Source organism: Protopterus annectens, chromosome 2.part1 (assembly GCF_019279795.1).
Source record: "Protopterus annectens isolate FY-2018-M chromosome 2.part1, PAN1.0, whole genome shotgun sequence".
In the NCBI taxonomy this organism is placed as follows: domain Eukaryota; kingdom Metazoa; phylum Chordata; order Ceratodontiformes; family Protopteridae; genus Protopterus; species Protopterus annectens.
Window position 1 is genome coordinate 1,424,369,999 of NC_056729.1, and position 19,102 is coordinate 1,424,389,100.

At 49.1% G+C, this 19,102-nt stretch overlaps 1 protein-coding gene across 1 annotated transcript in view; it reads right to left on the reverse strand.

The window, feature by feature from the left end:
- MXD4 (MAX dimerization protein 4) overlaps positions 1 to 19,102 on the reverse strand; it is a 402,136-nt gene that overhangs the window by 94,999 nt on the left and 288,035 nt on the right. The gene's annotated exons all lie outside the window — the stretch shown is intronic.

The window sequence follows — 19,102 nt, forward strand, 5'->3', positions numbered from 1 at the left end:
GAGCTGGAGGTAAAGAGTCAGGGGTCAGACTGGACTCCGAGAACACACATCATCTACAATGTCCAACACAGGTGGAATAGCTAGAGACCTGTGTTGAGGAAGTAAAAGGAAGTCTCTGAGCTTTTTCTTAGATTCTGAAAAATCTTGGCTCTCCCAGTGGAAGTGCTCCCTCATGGTATGCAAGGTTTCCCCAAAAGAGTAGTCCTCAGGAGGAGAAGCTGAAGGAACTGATTCGTCAGCATCAGAATCCTCATAGGAGAGAATATTCCTGATCAGAAGAAATGGAAACCTGATCTGAAGATTCATAGTCCGTCTCTTGCCTAGGCCTCTTATCAGGAGGGGGATGGGAACCCCTGATCAAGGTAATTAAGTCTTCGGCCATTTTGAGCATCTGTTTTTTGTGCACGGAGGCCTGTCCTTGTGGCTGGTGAACTTGCTTCTTTGTCTTTAAAGGTGTTTTAGTCTTTGTCTTTGAAGTCGGTTTAATATATAATTGTTTAGGTCTGAATACACCCTCAGAAGCCGATGCCTGCTCAGCAGCTCCGGACCCATCTGAGGGAATATTCTCCGAGGCTTCAATACCTTGAGTTTCCTGCGGCCAGGCTGACTCTACGTGGGAGTCGGTAGCAGCCTGTGACTCGAAAGTAATGGGCGTCAGGGGCAGAGACAGTGCCTCACTGAGAACTGGCGACTTGCTTAGGAGAAGCTTTGTCGTCGGTTTTGAACCTCGGTTGCCTGTCTTTTTCTTTGTGTTTTTTGAGAACTCCGGTAGTCGGATGGCTATCAGACAACATTGTATAATTAAATCTTCGCACAAAATAGCTTAATGCAAAATTGTACCGGCGCTTAATAGTGCGTTGGTTAAATCTAGCACAAAACCGACAACTAGCAACGTTGTGGTCAGGGCCTAGGCAAGGAATACAGTAAGAATGAAAGTCCCTATGAGGTATTTGCTTCCCACAAGAACTGCAATTATTAACTTTTTCTGACATCGGTCTGGAGCAAGAAATTAGAAGTTATGTACTTACCATAACGTTCCATCTGAGTAGGTGGATTCATTTGTCTGCAACCTGTGGGTATGGATCCGATATCGGATCCGAACCGGCATGGTTTATCCAGCTATGGATCTAAGCTCCTAGCTCCTCCCCTCACCCATAATGCCCTGCTCTCCCTACATGACCTCAGATCGAGTTTGCCCTGCACCAACTACCCTAACTAAAGGGTAACGCACCCTATGCAGGAAACTTACAAGGCCAGAGGGATAGGAGGGTGGGATGGTTGCAGACAAATGAATCCACCTACTCAGATGGAACGTTATTGTAAGTACATAACTTCTAAATCTGAAGTAGGAGAATTCATTTGTCAGCAACCTGTGGGACAGAGTCCCCAGCTACCTTAATCTTGGGTGGCCATCATGGAAGGATATTCCGGAGCACCGCGGAGCATTCATTTGTCAGCAACCTGTGGGACAGAGTCCCCAGCTACCTTAATCTTGGGTGGCCATCATGGAAGGATATTCCGGAGCACCGCGGAGCCAAAGAATGCTCTACCTCTAGACATGACGTCCAGCTTGTAATGAGTAATAAAGGTATGAGATGAAGCCCAAGTGGCTGCTGAACAAATGTCATCCAGAGGAACTCTAGACTTAAAGGCCGCTGAAGTAGAGACAGACCGGGTCGAATGAGCATGGACTCCCTCCGGTGCGGGCCTCCCAGAGGCTTGGTATGCCAACAGAATACACTGAGAAATCCAGCGTGACAAAGAAACTTTGGAAATTGGTTTACCCAGATTGAATTTGGCAAAAGAAATGAACAACTGGTCTGATTGCCTATGACCAGCTGTCCTATGAAGGTAAAAACGAAGCTGCCTGTGAACATCCAAGGAATGCAGCTTGTATTCGCCTTTGTTTTGATACTTAGGGAAGAAAACAGGGAGGTTGATGGACTGATTAATGTTAGCTTCCGAAGCTACTTTAGGAAGAAAGGAGGGATTGATCCTGAGGCACACCCGGTCCGGATGAAATATCAAATAAGGCGGTTTCATGGACAGGGCCTGAAGCTCAGAAACTCTCTTAGCCGAAGTAAAAAAGGCAGTCTTAAAGGACAATAATTTAAAATAGACTGTGGCCGCAGGTTCGAAGGGAGGAGCAGTCAAGGCCTGAAGTACCAAGGAAAGATCCCATGGGTGAACCGTTTTTTTGACAGGGGGTCTGAGCAAAAAGGTGCCTTTTAGGAAGGTTTTGCATAACTTAGCTGACATAAGAGACCCTGAGTCATGACCAACATGGTAATGAGATATGGCCGCCAGCTGAACTTTGACCGTGGAACTACTGGCGCCATCATTAAAGAGAGTAGTAAGGAAGTCTAGAACCAAAGGAAGGGGAACCGTGAAAGGATATAGGCCTTGCCGCTCTGCCCAAATAGAGAAACGCTTCCATTTACTGCGGTAAATTTTTCTGGTAGAGGGCTTGTGGGCCGCCACCAGAATGGCCTTAACTGGGGACGAGATACCGGGAGTCCTGATTAGGAGTGGAACTGGAGCAGCCAAGCAGTCAACTTCAGGTTGTCCAGGTTCGGAGTTGGTAGGTTCGATGGGTGTGATATCAGATCCAGAATGGGATCTAGAATCCAAGGTGGATTCACTGAATGAGACCTTAGGTAAGGGAACCAGATCTGTCGAGGCCAGAACGGGGCAATGAGGATCATTCTGCACCCCAACCGAGAGGCTTTCTGAATTACTTGAAGCATCAGAGGTAGAGGGGGGTATGCGTAAAGAAGACCGGGAGGCCAAGCATGCACCAGAGCGTCTCTCGGAGAATCCCCTGGAGGGATTAGGCGAAAAACTGTCGCACTTGGCGTTTAAGGGAGAAGCAAAGAGATCGCAACAGGGAGTCCCCCACTGTGCGAAGATACGTTTCGCTACTTGAGAATTGAGAGACCACTTGTACGGGGAGAGAATGGTGCGACTGAGCTTGTCCACTAGGATGTTGGTCCGACCCGGAATATGCGTTGCGATGAGAAAGCGGTTGGTGGAAATCGCCCATTCCCACACTCTCATGGCTTCTCAACATAAAGGGTAAGACCTGGTTCCCCCCCGTTTGTTGATGTACCAGACCACCGACATGTTGTCTGATTGAAAAATTGTTCCCAGGGGAAGGAGGGCTTGAAGTGCTTGCAACGCCAAGAGCACCATCCTCATTTCCAGAACATTGATATGCAGGGAGGTCTCTGAATCGCTCCACTTGCCTTGGACCGTCCGGCCCGCAAAATGCCCCCCCCCCAAGGCGGGAAGCATCCGTGGTCACTGTGGCGAGAGGGGGAGATGCACAAAAGGGGCGGCCCCTGTGGAGGTCAGGGGAATGGAGCCACCACAAGAGAGACCGCTTGCAAGCCTTGCTGATTGCAATGGGATGATACAGGGGGAGAGAGAGAAATGACCACTGCACATGAAGTGTCCATTGAAATACCCGCATGTTCAAGCGGGCGAGCGGAAGAAGAGTAATCGCTGCCGCCATAGACCCTAGCGCCCTCAGGATCAATTCCACAGGTGTTGAGCTGGAGTGAAGGATGGCCCGCACTTGGAGTCGTAGATTCCGAACTCTGTCGGTTGTGAGAAAGGCTCTTAAATTTCTCGTGTCTAACCTGGCTCCTATAAAATCTATTATCTGAGTAGGGACCAGGTTGGACTTTTCTATGTTTACCGTGATGCCTAGCCAGGGAGCTAGACGAAGAAAGGAGTCTCTTGCTAAAGAGAGTAGATGCCTTGTTGGGGCGGAGAGAAGCCAGTCATCTAGATACGGAAAGACCTGCACCCCCTGAAGCCTCAGGTGGGCCGCAACCACTGCTAATACTTTGGTGAACACCCTGGGGGCTGTGGTGAGACCAAAGGGAAGGACCCTGAACTGGTAGTGACTGGCTCCCAGCCGGAAGCGAAGAAACCTTCTGGATCGTCTGTCCATCAGAATGTGGTAGTACGCATCCTTGAGGTCTATAGAGCACATCCAGTGATTCTCCCCTAGAAGGGGGAGGATGGATTGCAAAGTGACCATCTGGAATTTCTCTTTGGGAACTGCCAGGTTCAATAGGGACAGGTCCAGTATGGGTCTTAGGTCCCCAGTCTTTTTTGGCACTAAAAAGAACCTGGAGTAGAACCCTGATATGATCTGGTCTGGGGGGACGGGCTGGATGGCTCTTTCTCAGCAGATAGCTAATTTCTGCTGAAGCGGCCTCCCTCTGATCGGGTGGAACATCGGGGAGGATTTTTAACTTTGGGACATGAAGAAAGGGGATCTTGTAACCTCTGGATATAATCTGGAGTACCCAGCGGTCCGATGTAATGGACTCCCATGCCGCTAGGTGCTCTGAGCGTCCCCGACTGCCTCCAGAGTGGAGCAGTCGGGCAACCCCTCAGGGTTGCTGCGTGGGCCGTTCAGAGAAAGGTTCCCTGGACCCAAAGTTCCTGGGAGCCCCTCTGCCTCTAGGGCGGCATCCTCCCTGTCCTCCTCTGCCGCGGAAGGACTGGTTGCCCGGAGCGGGTTGGGAGTGCTGCGACTTCCGGAACCACATCTTCTTCTGGCCCTTTTGGTTCCTAGAGTAGGACCTCTGGGGCACAGAGAAGCGGACTCCGACGGCAGACAGCGTCTTCCCGTCCTTCTCGCTCTGAACCAAGGTGTCGCGAACCATCTTGCCAAAAAGGGCAGAACCGTCAAAGGGGGCATTCGTGTATGACGCCTTGAAGGGCTCCGTAAAATCGCAGTGGCGGAGCCAGGTCTGCCGTCGTGTGACTAGGCCCGCTCCTGCAGCTCTAGCGGCTCCCTCGGTAGCGTGGGAAAGTAACCGCATAGAGGTGTTGGTCACAGAACGAAGAGTGGCCATACGGGTGGAGTGCATAAGTTTGTCCTCCTCCAACATGGACTCTGGGGGGGTGCAGCGTATTCCTTGATAAGATCGCGCTGCATCCTAATGACATGTGCCAAATAGTTGAGCGCCCTCACTGAGAAGGTCGCTGAACTAAACATTCGCTTCCCCAAACGGTCCATCATCCGAGACTCCTTGCTCGGGGGATGGACTGAGGGACTCTCCTGGGCGAGTTCCCTCTTAGTGGCTGCTGCCGACAACATGGCATCTACCGGGGGTCCCTTGCTCCAGTGGGCACGGTCAGCAGGGGGGCTAAGGATCCTATCGGGCCTCTTGGGGATTGGCTCCACGGTGTCTGGTTCCTTCCATGCCCTGGTGGTAATAAGGTCCACCAGGGGGTCGGCAGGAGGGGACACCCAAGAGGTAGACGGGCCCACTTCAAATGCCTCCAAGAACATGGACTCGTCCGAGGAAGACTTTGGGGCAGACCACCCACCTCTGATCCGTAACATTTCCATGATGTCTCCAAAGGAGACATCCTCAGGGGGTGATCTTGGGGAGCCTTCCCCTTCCTCCAAGTCAGTGTCTTCAGTTAAAGACTCAGGGGAGTCTATGTGCCTCCTCTTACACGTATGAGGTGCTTCCTCGGGGGGGGGGGCGGTCCGAGGAGCCCTCACCAGCAATGTCCAGATCCAAGGGGGCTGCTTGGAGCAGTGAAGCGGGCTGTCCCAGTGGCCGGGTGATGGAAGCCTGGCCCAGAGCAGATGGAGTGCGGCGGGCGAAGCAAGGGCCAGGGGTCCGGATGCCCTCAACAGAGCCCTCTCCACCACATCAAAAGCCGAGGGGGAGCCAGCCTCGACAATAGGATCCGAACGTCGGCTCCCCCTTGGATCCGATGAGTGGATCGGAGCCGGCGCCGAGCCCCTCGGATCCAAGGGAACAGTGCGATCCAACAGGGACGGCGCCGAAGGCACACTGAGTCCCCCAGATCCGAAGCTCGGGCCAAGGCTCCAAGAGGTCGGATCCGACAAACTCGAGGGCAGGGTCGGATCCGAAGTACCCAGTACTGTCGGCGCCGACCAACCCCCGGCTCCGAGCGCTCCGAACCCGGGTAGCGGGTCGGAGAAGGAGCTATGGGCTTGAAAAATGGGGTCGAGCTCCCCCCAGAGGGGGGGGAGGCAGGAGCACTCCCATCTGCATCTGGGCCTGGATGAACCTTCGCATCATCCGGTCCAGATCAGCATCGGAGAGGCTGTAGGTAGACCTCGACGAGGCTACCGAGGAAGGCCTTGAGTGCCGCCTCGATAGCCTCGAAGGAGGTCGAGTCTCCTCATCCTCAGGCTCCGGTGAAAAACAAGGAGACCGGAGCCGAGGAGGAGGAGAGCCAGCAGCCAGAGAGGCCAGAGGAGAAGCCCGCTTAGCAGGCGAGGCCGAGACGGAGGTCTCGGCCCGCCGCTTGTGGTGCTTCTCTCTCCGGTCCTTCTTCCTGGCTTCCCTCTCCTCCGAACCCTTAGAGGGAGTTTGAATCCCGGGAGGAGGAGGAGGAGCAGGCAAGACAGGAACTGCTGGAGCAGTAACCACCAATGGGGCGGGGGCAGAAGCAGAGTCCGGGGGCAAGAGTCCTGCCAAGACCAGCTTCGACCTCCGCTCCTTCAATGCCCTGGGGTTGAACCCTGCACAGATTGAACACCCAGAGGTGAGGTGTTCAACCCCAAGGCATCGAACGCACCGGGTGTGGCCATCAGCAGGGGATAGCTTATGGCCACACTCAGAGCATTTAGAGAAAATAGACTTTGGGGCTTCCGACATACTGCTGTTTGTTTTTTTTTTTTTTTAAACAAAACAAAAAGTAAAGCAAAGTACAAAAACTACACACTCACACAAGGCCCCAAAGACAACTCACACACACTACTATGCACCAGCGAGGGGAGGGTAAAAAAGGCAAAGTAAATTAAGCCCAAAAAGATAAAATATATAGGAAACCTAAAACTTTCACACAAATATTAAATTTAAACTAACAAAAATCTATTTTTCACAAGAAAAATCACTTAGCTCAGGAGCTCAGGAAAATCCAGCTGTCACCATGCGTGGCAAACTAGATCTGAGGTCATGTAGGGAGAGCAGGGCATTATGGGTGAGGGGAGGAGTTAGGAGCTCGGATCCATAGCTGGATAAACCATGCCGGTTCGGATCCGATATCGGATCCATACCCACAGGTTGCTGACAAATGAATTCTCCTACTTCAGATAAAAAGTTTCCCCAGTGGGGTACTTAGCTTTTAATGAAGACTTCGGATCTGAAACTCGAACACTAAAATCTCAGGAGTCGGTCGACCGGCACTTGCGAACTGCTTCTGCTTCGGGCACCGCGCGGCAAGAAAGACTGAATAAAATGGCGTCGGCTGCATCTTTTATACCCCTGACGACCTGATGTCAGGGAAGAGGTGACAGCAACTGATGCAGGACTCAAGACTTTGGAATTCAGGCCGACTGAGGGCAACCTGCCAGCAGGACAACCCAAATCTAATGACTGCAACAGTGAAACATGAAGAACATCTGGGAAAACTACTCATGTACCAACTCTTGTGCTCAACGTTTTCTGGAATTCATAAATTCCATTGTCTTGGATCAACTTACCCACACCCCCCACCAAAGGCAGCAATATCCTAGACCTGGTTATTACCAACATGGGCAACCAGTGCTCCACACAAGAGGTCAATTTCTCATTGGTCAGATCCAACCACAAGCTAATCACTCTAGACATCCACATCCCTCCCCCACCCCCATTAGGGAAACCACAGTAAAACATTTCTCCAAAGCCAACTTCACGCTTCTTAAGACAGAAGTGGCAAACTTCACGACACCCATGCTGACGGACAATAGAGGTATGACTGCTGAATCCTACACAAATGCACTTTATAAGCACTTACACGAGTGCATGGATCGTGCAATCCCTAACGGAACCAAGATGCTATCCTCCAAAAAAGGAAAACAATCTGGTGGTCCCCTGCCATAAACAAACTCTACAACAGAAGAAAGAAACTGTTGCAAAAAAAAGAGTAAAATCCCATGATTGGAGAAACTCCCTGGTCAGTCTCAGTAAGAAGCTGAGATCCCTCATAAAATCCTCCAAAGCTAGTTATGAAAACAAAATCGCCACTGACTCTAAAGGCAACCACAAAGCCTTCTATAGCTATGTCAAGAATCTCAATGGCAACACTCATATCTGCTCTGAGTTACAGCACAATGGCACTAAATATACAGAACCAAGTGATATTGCCAACATCCTGGCAGACAGGTTCAGTGCTAACTTTACCCCCCTGTCATCCCCTAAAGGGCCCATCTCTATACCAGAAGAATGCAAAGTTCCTGTAATCACAGCTGCACAGGTAAAAAACACACTATCCAAAGCCAAGAACACCGCATCCATGGGACCTGACAACATATCAGGCTGTGTTTTACATGAACTACAGAACGAACTGGCACCCAACCTAAGTATCATGTTCAATCATAGCCTCACCTCAGGCTATATGCCCACTGAATGGCACACAGCGACGGTTATCCCACTCCACAAAGGGGGAGCCACCACAGACCTCGGAAAAGTACAGTTGTGTACCTACCATAAATGTAGATGTTCGGGTGTATTCACTGTTGCAGTCATTACACTTGGGTTATCCTGCTGGCAGGCTACCCGCAGTAGGCCTGAATTCCAAAGTCCTGGTCCGGCGTCGGTTGCTGTCGCCTCTTCCCTGACGTCAGAGCGCCAGGCGTATAAAAGATGCAGCCGACGGCATTTTCTTCAGTTTTTCTTGCCCTAGATGTCAGGTGCCCCCAAAAAGATAGGCTGTAAAAATTATGATCATAAAAAAGCATGCACATAACTTTCATCTACAAGCAAATACACCACATAGGTTGTACAGAATAGATAGGTACAGATAAGTCCCAGTAAAGAAAAAGGGGGATGGTGGGAGGGTAACCTGGACTACAACAGTGAATACACTAACATCTACATTTATGGTAGGTACACAACTGTACTATGTTCATCGTCTTTCACTGTTGCAGTCATTACACTTGGGTTGAATCCCAAAGCTGAGGTTGGGCGGCTGGGCCTAAATAGAGTTTGGAGTGGCTATGAGGCCCTGCAGAACTGCAGTGGCAAAGCCTGCTCTGGATTTAGAGTAGAGAGGTAAATGGTAGTTCTTTGTAAAAAAGTGTGCACTGAAGTCCATGTTGCAGCCTCCAAAATATCCTTGGTTGGTACTCCTCTGAGGAAGGCTGCTGAAGTGGCTGCTGCTCTGGTAGAATGTGGCCTAATGCCCTTGGGCAGTGATTTGCCATGTTGTGAATAGTAGAAATGAATGCAGTGGCCTATCCACTTTGAAATAGTCTGTTTTGAAATGGCTTTTCCTTGGCAACCTGCAGCATATGCCACTAAGAGTTGCTCAGTCTTTCTGAAAGCTTTAGTCCTGTCCAAGTAAAAGCGTAGCTGTCTGTGTATGTCCAAAGTATGCAGAAGTCTCTCCCCCTTATTCTATGGGCTTGGATAAAAGGTAGTCAAATGTATGGTTTGGTTAAGAGCCACACTGGACACTACACCTTAGGCATAAATGTCAGGTTTGTCCTTAGAGAAACCCTGTCCTGATGGAAAATAATAAAGGTCCGACAGCCATTAGTGCCTGTAACTCTGAGACTCTTCTTGCTGAAGTTATTGCTAGGAGAAGAGCGGTTTTCCATGACAAGTATTTTATCTCTGCTGTATTGGCAGGCTCAAAAGGAGGCAGTGTGAGTTTTTCCAAGACAAAATTGAGGTCCCATGTAGGTATTGGAGCTCTGCTTGGAGGTCTTATGTTTTTGGCCCCTCTGAGAAACTGTCTTAGCAGTGGATGAGAAAAAATAGGTGGGTCCGTATTGTAATGAGCTGAAATGGTAGAGGCACGGATCTTAATTGATGAAGGATAGGCCTTTGCCCAGCATCTCAGTTAGGTATTGCAAAATCTGAAGAATATTTGGTTCAAGTGAGTCAATCCCCTGCACTTGGTTCCAAGCACAGAATCTCTTCCATTTTTCTGCATGAGATTTTCTGGTGCTGGGCCTCCTGGCCTCCAAAATAACATCTATAACTGCTTTAGAGAGAGGTGTGTTCTGAATGATTACATTATTCGCTATGCAGCCAGATTTAGGGTTCTGAGTTGGCTGTGCAGGATCTGATTGTTCTGTTGGGTCAGCAAATGAGGTATTAGAGGCAATATCCAGGCTGGGCCTGGAGACAAGCTCTTGAGGATTGGGTGCCAGTGCTGGCGTGGCCAGTCTGGGGCAATCAGTATCATTTTTGGCTTCTCTTGTCTGACCTTTGGATAGTAGAGGCAGAGGAGGGAAGGCATATACTGTAAGGGCTTTCCAGCTGAATTAAACGGCGTCCTCTTTCCATGCTTGCTTGTGATAAGTCTGAGTGCAGAATCTCTGTAGCTGGCAGTTGCGAGGGGAAGCGAATAGATCTATGTCTGGGCATCCCCATTTTCCTGTTATCATGCTGAAGATTTGTGGATCCAGTTTCCACTCGTGAGGATCCATGAGGTTTACACTTAGTTCGTCTGCCAAAGTGTTTGTTTTTCCTGGCAGGAATTGTGCTTGCAGATATACTTGATAAGTCAATGCTGTGTTCCACAAAGTCATGGCTTGCCTGCAGAGGGGGTAGGAATGTGTGCCCCCTTGTTTGTTTATGTACCACATGACTGTAGTATTGTCCATCTTTATCAGTAGTTGTCCTGGATGAAGTAGGTCCTTGAAGGCTGTCAGGGCATTTTGTACAGCTAACATCTCTTCTTGATTGATATGAAGATGCATTTGGTTTGTGGGCCATGTGTCCTGAATACATTTTCCTGCCATGTGCACCCCCCAGGCATAATCTGATGCATCTGTTGTTAGTGTCTGCCTGACAGTGGGTAAGGTGAATGGCTGTCCCTTATTGTGGTGACAAGCCTGTGCCCACCATTGAAATTCCTGTTGCAGGAAGAGAATGAGAGTAATTACTCTTTCCAGGCTGTGGCAATGTTGAGTCCAAACACTTTTTAGATACCATTGTAGTTTCCTCAAATGCAGTCTTGCATATGGAATTAGTAGAATGCAGGATGCCATGTAGCCCACAGCCTGCAGAATTTTTCTTGCAGATAACTGGGTCTTTGTTGCCATGTGTTTGGAGTAAGAAGTCAGATGCCTTTGTTTGTCTGGCGTGAGATAAGCCATCTGGGCAGTTGTATTTAAGCTTGCACTCAGGAATATTCTCTCTTGTGAGGGTACTAGTTTTGATTTATTTTCGTTTACTGTGTACCCTAGGCAAATCAGTAATCTTTTTACAAATGCCAGATGCTGTAGTAGAATACCTTTGTCCTTTGCTTGAATAAGGCAGTCGTCCAAGTAGGGGTATATTTGAATTCCTCTTTGTCTGCAAAATGCAATTACTGGTGCCAGGCACTTTGTGAATTCCTCTGTGTCTGCAAAATGCAATTACTGGTGCCAGGCATTTTGTGAAGACCCTGGGCGCAGTAGATGAGCCAAAGGGCAGTGCAGAGAATTGGTAGTGCAGTCAGCCAGCTATGAATCTGAGTATCTTCTGCAAGACTGTCTGATTGGGACATGCAGGTATGCCTCTTTGAGGTCCAAAGTTACAAGCCACGCCTTCTTGTCCAACATGGGCAGAAGCTGCTGTAGAGTCAACATTTTGAATTTTGGGACGTCCAGAAAAGTATTTAGAATAGACAGGTCCAGAATTGGTCTCCTGGCTTTGTCCTTTCTTGGTACTAAGAAAAGTCTTGAGTAAAATCCTTGTCCCTGCTCTTGTTGTGGCACTGGCTGAATAGCCCCCCATGTCCATGAGAAACTTGTTTTTGTGCCTCTTGCCATTGAATGCGTGGCAGGTCTGGCATACCTTTTGCCTTTGGAAAGGTGTGAAAGTGGAACCTGCAGCCCTGAGAGACTATATTTAAGACCCATTTGTCCTGGGTGATCTTGCGCCAGTTTTGCGAAAAAAGTGCTAGCTTTCCCCCTAAGGGTGCTGCCAAAAAATAAGTGCTTGGCATTGGCAGAGGGAAGTCATTGGGACTGTTTCCTATAAGGCTGTGATTTGTCTTCTCCACTTTTGGAGATAGAAGTGCCCCATTGTTTGGGCCTGTACGAGCCCTGGAGTTGTTGCCTGCCTCTAGGGCGTCTGAATCTGCCTCTTTGTGATCTGACACTGGAAAGGACCAATTCTTAGAAGGCGAGTTCCTGCTAAATCTGGGTGGCTGTACCTCTAAGAAATCCTTTACTGTCTGCATAGATTTTGCCTTATCCTCCATTTTCTTTAACACCTCCTCTGCCTTAACACCAAACAAAGTATCATTCTGTAATGGAGCATCCAATAGTTTTGCTTTAACATGATCAGGCAGATTCTGTTCCTTTAAACCAAGCATGCCTTCTAATAACAGAACCTGTAACAGCGGCCCTGCACGAGGCCTCCAGTGAATCATAGCCACATTGCAAAGTATGCTTTCCCACTTGCTCAGCTGCATGCAATAAATCCTGCAAATCTTTGTTCTCAGAACATTCAGAATTTGTCAACATTTTTTGTTTTAACAAAGACATTAAGTATTGCTGATATTTGAACATATGAAATTGACAATTTAAAGCCCTTACAGCCAAGGTAGCAGAAGTGTAAACTTTTTTCCCCCATCTGTCCAAAGCCCTAGAATCGCTGTTTGAGGGGACAGGGTTTTTGGCAGAAGCAGCCTTGACCCCTTTGGGACCCTGTGAGATAGTTTCTGGGTCAGCAGTAGGGTTAGCAGCAGGGTTTTTGTAAAGAAATTTATGGGAGTCTGGGACCCTGTAGTATCTGTCCGGCTTAACAGGGGCAGGAGGTAGAGAGTCTGGAGACAGGCCGGACTCTGAAAAAACATCATCTACTATGTCTATAACAGGGGGAATTGCAAGAGGTCTGTGCTGAGGAAGTAAAAGAAAGTCTCTAAGTCTTTTCTTAGAAATCGGAATAATGCTGGCTCTCCCAATGGAAATGCTCTCTCATGGTATGCAGGGTTTCCCCAAAAGAATAGTCCTCAGGAGGAGAAGCTGAAGGAATAGAATCTTCAGCATCAGAATCCTCATAGGGAGGAACAGAATATCCCTGATCAGAAGAGGAATCAGAGGAAATGGAAACCTGATCAGAGGAATCATATTCAGTGTCTTGCCTAGGCCTCTTATCAGGAGGGGGGTGGGAACCCTGATCAAAGTAATTAGGTCTTCGGCCATTTTGAGCATCTGTTTCTTAGGCATAGAAGCCTGTCCTGGAGAATGCTGGACTGGTTTCCTTGTCTTTAAAACTGTTTTAGACTTTGTCTTGGATGCTGAAGTAGGCTTTATATAAAGTTGTGTAGGTCTGAAGACACCCTCAGAAGCCGATGCCTGCTCAGCGGCTCCGGACCCATCTGAGAGATTAATTTCTATAGGGCCAATACCTTGAGTATCCAGAGGCCTAGCTGTCTCCACGTGGGAGTCGGAGGCGGCCTGTGGCTCTGAGGTAGCGGGAGTCAGGGGCTGCGAAAGCGCCTCATTGAGCACCGGCGAACCGGTGACTGGCCTAGAAGAGGCTTCGTCGTCGGTTTTGGACCTCGGATGCTTGTCCTTGTCTTTATCCTTGCGGTTTTTTATGAATTCCGGTCGTCGGTTGTTCCAACGGCATTATGTAGTTAAATCATCTTCCAAAATAATGAAAAGCAAACTCGTACCGACGCTTAATAGTGCGTTGGTTAAATCTAGCGCAAAACCGACAACTAGCAACATCGTGGTCAGGGCCTAGGCAAGGAATACAGTAAGAGTGGAAATCCTTATGAGGTATTTACTTCCCACAAGAAATACAATTGTTAACTTTTTCTGACATCGGTCTGGAGCAAGAAAAAACTTTCCCCAATGGGGTACTTAGCTTTATCGAAGACTTCGGATCTGAAATTCGATTTTGAAAATCTCAGGAGTCAGCCGACCGGCACTTGCGAACTGCTTTTGCTTCGTGCACCGTGTGGCAAGAAAGACTGAAGAAAATGGCGTCGGCTGCATCTTTTATACCCCTGGTGCACGGACGTCAGGGAAGAGGCGACAGCAACCGACACCGGACCAGGACTTTGGAATTCAGGGCGACTGTGGGTAGCCTGCCAGCAGGATAACCCAAGTGTAATGACTGCAACAGTGAAACACGATGAACATCTACAGCTCCATTAGCCTAACGAGCCTGGTCTGCAAGGATATGGAATGTATCATCATGGAACTTATAAACAATGACATTGGTAATCTCCAAACTCAGGACCCCACCCAGTTTGGGTTTGTAAAAGGCAGATCATGTCTCCTAAACCTGACACACTTCTTTGAAGCAGTCACCAAAGCCGTAGATGAGGGAAGGTGGAAGGGAAGATCTCGCCAAGGCTTTCAACATCATCCCCCATTCTGGAATTATAGATAACTCACTAAACTAGGTACAAATCCCTATGTCACAAGATGGGTTGCCAACTGGCTCACTGACAGAACCCACACTGTGAAAGTAGCAGACTTCAAATCCAACTACAGACCAGTGACAACTGGAGTACCACATGGTACATTTCTGGGTCCTCTCCTGTTTGGTATCTACTTCTCTGAAGTACAGGCCAACACAGAAGGTCTTTGGCTAACGAAGTTCACAGATGACTGTAAACTAGGAGCCATAATCAAAACTCCAAAAGATGTGGACCTCCTACAAAAGGGCCTCACTGAGACAGATGCCTGGTGTCAAGGCCATGGCCTCAAGCTCAATGCCAAAAAGTGCACCGTCATCCCTTTTGGTAAAAACTCTGTACCCATGAACTACCACATAGGCGGTAGTCTACTTAACACCGAAAGTGTAATAAGAGACCTTGGGACACAGGTGGACAGTAGTCTCTCCTTTGATAATCACATCGCCACAGTAGTCAGGAAATCCTTCTACATGGCACAACTCATCACAAAAGGTTTCTAATCCAGGAAAAAAAGAGGTCATTGTTCCCCTCTACTCGTCACTCATTAGACCCATTATAGAGTACAATGCCCCTTTTGGTATGTACCTCACAAGACATCTACAACTGGAAAGGCCACAGAAATACCTCACAAAGAGGATTACCGACCTCAAACAGATGCCCTATGCAGACCGTCTCAAAAAACTGCAGCTTTACTCAGTCGCATATCGCCTACTCAGAGGCAATCTCTGCCTAACACACAAAGCTATGTCAAACTCAGAGCTTTTAGACATGCTCCACTTAAAGAAATCCCAATCCCTATGAGCTACACGCTCTAGGAACCTACTACACGCTCTAGGGACCTAAACCTTGTCACCACAATAAACAGAACATGCTGGAGGGATAGATTCCTGTCCCAGAGACTTCCCATACTCTGGAACAAACTACCTATCTATATCAAACAAAGCTCCTCATTAGCACTCTTCAAGAAAAATCTTGATTGGATGGGAGATGGGAAAGTCACCCCAGGGATCACTTCTGTGGCTCTGCTCGACAGCCAGGGTACCTTTTAGCTAGGGGCCAATAGCCTAGTACCTACCTATGAACCTATAAAAAGAACTTCGAGTAAAACCCGGATCCTCTCTGGTCTGGTGGGAGTGGCTGGATGACTCTTTCTTAGCAGCTTTTAAATTTCTAAGGCTGCAGCCTCCCTCTGACTGGGTGTGACATTGGGAATTCGTTTTACGGGTCTGGGAGTAAGATCAATTGGGATACAATAGCCTCTGGATATTATTCTCTGCACCCAAGCATCCATTGTTATGAGTTGCCAGGCCTGTAGGTGCAGGGAAAATCGACCCCCAACTGCTTCCAGAGAAAAGCAATCGGGCCGCTGTTCAGGAGGGCTGATAGAATCGGATGGAGAAGGAAAGTACAGTTTTGTACCTACCATAAATGTAGATGTTCGAGTGCTCATACAGCTGCAGTCATTACAGATGGGTTATCCTGCCGTCAGGCGGGTCCTCGGTCGGCCGAATTCCAAAGTCTAGGTCCGGCGTCGGTTGTCGTCGCTTCTTCCCTGATGTCAGTGCGGCAGGGGTATAAAAGAGGCAGCAGACGCCATCTTCTCCAGTCTTTCTTGCCGTGCGGTGCCCGAAGCAGAAGCAGTTCGCAAGTGCCGGTCGGCCAGCTCCTGAGATTTACGAAAATATTTCAGCCGAAGTCTTCTTGAAAGCTAAGTACCCGTTGAAACTTTTCTTGCCTCAGACCAATGTCAGACAAAGTTAATAATTGCATTTCATGTGGGAAGCAAATACCGCATAAGGATTTCCACTCTTTCTGTATACCTTGCTTAGGCCCAGACCATGATGTCTCGGCCTGCCATTTTTGTGCTAGATTCAACAAGCGCACTATTAAGCGCCGGGCGGAGTTCGCCCTTCACTATTTTGGTAAAAAAGTTAATTATATTATGTCGTTGGATACTCCGACTCCAGTTTTGAGTAAAAGACGCAAAGATAAGGACCGACATACGAGGTCCGCACCGACTACTGACATCACGCTAAGGCCGACTACCACTTCTCCGGTTCTCAGCGAGGCGCCTACGCAGCCCAACACTGGTATCCGCTCCTGAAGAGCCTGAAACATTCCCCACCATGGATCCTACCTCTAGTCCCTCTTCTGTTGTCCCAGCACAACTTCAATACTCTTCACAGCCAGCTCAAAACCCTAAATCTAGCTGCATGGAGAATCCATTGATTTCCCAACAGACACTCCTCTCCAAGGAGGTGCAGGATGTCATCTTGGAGGCCAGAAGACCTTCTACTAGAAAAGCCTACTCCGCCAAATGGAAACGATTTTGTGCCTGGAATCAAGAAAAGGGCCAGAATCCTTGGGTAATAAATTTACCTCAAATTTTACAGTACCTAGCTGAGATGTTAAACAGTGGACTTTCCTTCTCCTCCATCAAAATCCATGCTTCAGCCATTTCTGCACAATACAACACAGATCCTCCTTTATTCTCTCATCCTCTCTTAAGACAGTTCCTCAGAGGGGCAAAGAATATAAAACCCCCAAGGAAACCATCAGTCCCTGCTTGGGACCTCAAATTTGTATTGGAAAAGCTGACCCTTCCTCCCTTCAAGCCAGCTGCTTCAACAGAACTGCGCAGAGCCCCTCTGCCCTGAAAGGGGAGTCTTTCAGATGAGTTACCCTCTCTGCCCCGGGGGGGATTGCTCGTCACAAGTGTCACGAAAAGATCCTTGGGACTTCTTGAACCACAATTTTCCTCCCCTCTGGTTCCTGGAATAGGATCTCTGGAAGGTGGAAAAACGTATGCCCACAGCAGACAAGGTCCTTTCGTCCTTCTCACTATGTGATAGTGTGTCTCTTACTTTGGGACCAAAAAGGGAAGATCTGTCAACAGGTGCATTGACAAAGGAAGATTTAAAGGGGTCCATGAAATCACACAAACACATCCAAGCATGCCGTCTCATGACTATGCCTGATACGGCTGCTCAAGCTGCCCCCTCGGTGGTGTGAGAGATCAAGTGCATCAAGGAGTTTGAGACAGATTTCAGGGTAGCCAGCTGAGAGGTAACAGTATCACGCACCTCATCAGGCAGTACCCCTGCCAAAGAGGCAGACATTTCTGAGATTAGGTCTCTTTGGAGGCGAGTAAAGTGTGCCAGATAATTCAGCGATTGAATGGCAAAGATCGCTGAAGCGTAGGCCCGCTTCCCCAGTCTGTCCATAGCCCAAGACTCCCTGTTCGGGGGATGAAGATTGGAACTATCTTCTGCCAGTTCTCTCTTGGTGGCCACTGCCATGACCATGGAATCAACTACCAGCAGCTTGGACCAATTGGGTTGGTCTTCAGGGGTGGATAAAATTTTATCTGGCCAACGGGGGACAGGTTCTATGTTGTCCAGGGCCTTCCAGGCACGCTGCACAATAAGTTTAACAAGTTCATCTGCAGATGGGGTCACCCAGGAAGTAGATGGCCGAGCAAAGAAGGCCTGTAAGAACACAGATTCCTCCCAAGGGTTGGAGGGCTTCTAGTCTCCCCTCTGCTTGAGGATCTCGAGAATGTCTCCAAATGAGACGTCTTCAGGGGGAGACAGTGGGGACCCTTCTCCCTCATTGCAATCATTGTTTTCAGTGATGGATTCCTCAGGGGAATCAAGGTGCTTCCTCTTGCACAGTTTCTTCCGGGGTGGTTCCCCAGTGGGATCTTCTGAGGAGGAATCCAGAGAAAGGGTTCCCTTCAAGGGAAGGTCTTGTGGCTCCCGTGCTCAGGATCCCAGTGTAGGGGGTTGGGACAGCTGCATGCCAGAGGGGTGTTCTGGTGTCAATGCCAATGGTGCCAACTGCAAGCCTACTGAGGCAAGGACCCTCTACATCACCTGGAAAGCAGGCCCGTCTGAGGAGGGATGGGAGCCCGGAACAGAGAAGGATAACCTTAGAACCGGGGTCACACCTCGCCCTGAGGAACCCGCCTCCAGCTGAGGAGCTCTGAGAGGACTGGTGGCTGCCGGGGGAGCCGTGGCAGTAGATGGCACCACCGAAAAAATAGGTGCCGAACTAGGAGCCACTGTGCTGACAGCCCAATCACTGTTCCAAGAGTGCGCCAGTTCCAATGGAGCCGTTGTGCCAAGAGTAAATGGTGCAGACAGGGGAGCCTCTGCAATCGGAGCAAAGACAGAATGCACCAGGGTGGCCATTGGTACCGAAGTTTTCGGGGCCTGGGAGGAGGCCGGAGGAGGATATACAGGTGAATATGCCATGAAAGCTTCTGTTTCAAGACGGAAGGAAGACCTAGCAGGGGTGGGTAATCTTCTAGCTGCCAAAAGCTGGTCCACAACCCTCACTACAGCTTGTTCTGAAAGACTCCTGGTGGATCTGAGGGAAGCTGCCAAAGGAGATTCAGGTCTCTTTAAGAAATGGACTAAACTGGTGTCCCAAAAAGGTGTCCCAAACAGGGGTCATAAGTAGGAGAATATCTGGTTCTGGGAAGGTGTTCGACCTTCGGAACAGACAGTGTCAGTGGAGCCGTACAAGACATCGGCACTGTGGCCGGGGATGGTGCCGATGCAGGTATAGTAGTCGGAGCCTGTGTCAAAACCAAGGTCAGCACAGAGAAGGATGGTGCCGAAGCTGGTACAGTGGTTGGAGTCAGAATTAAGGGCGGCACCGAGGGAGAAGACATGGAGCCTGGTGCCGAAGTAGTCTGCGCCGAAGGCATGGGAGAAGCCTGGTGTCGACTCAT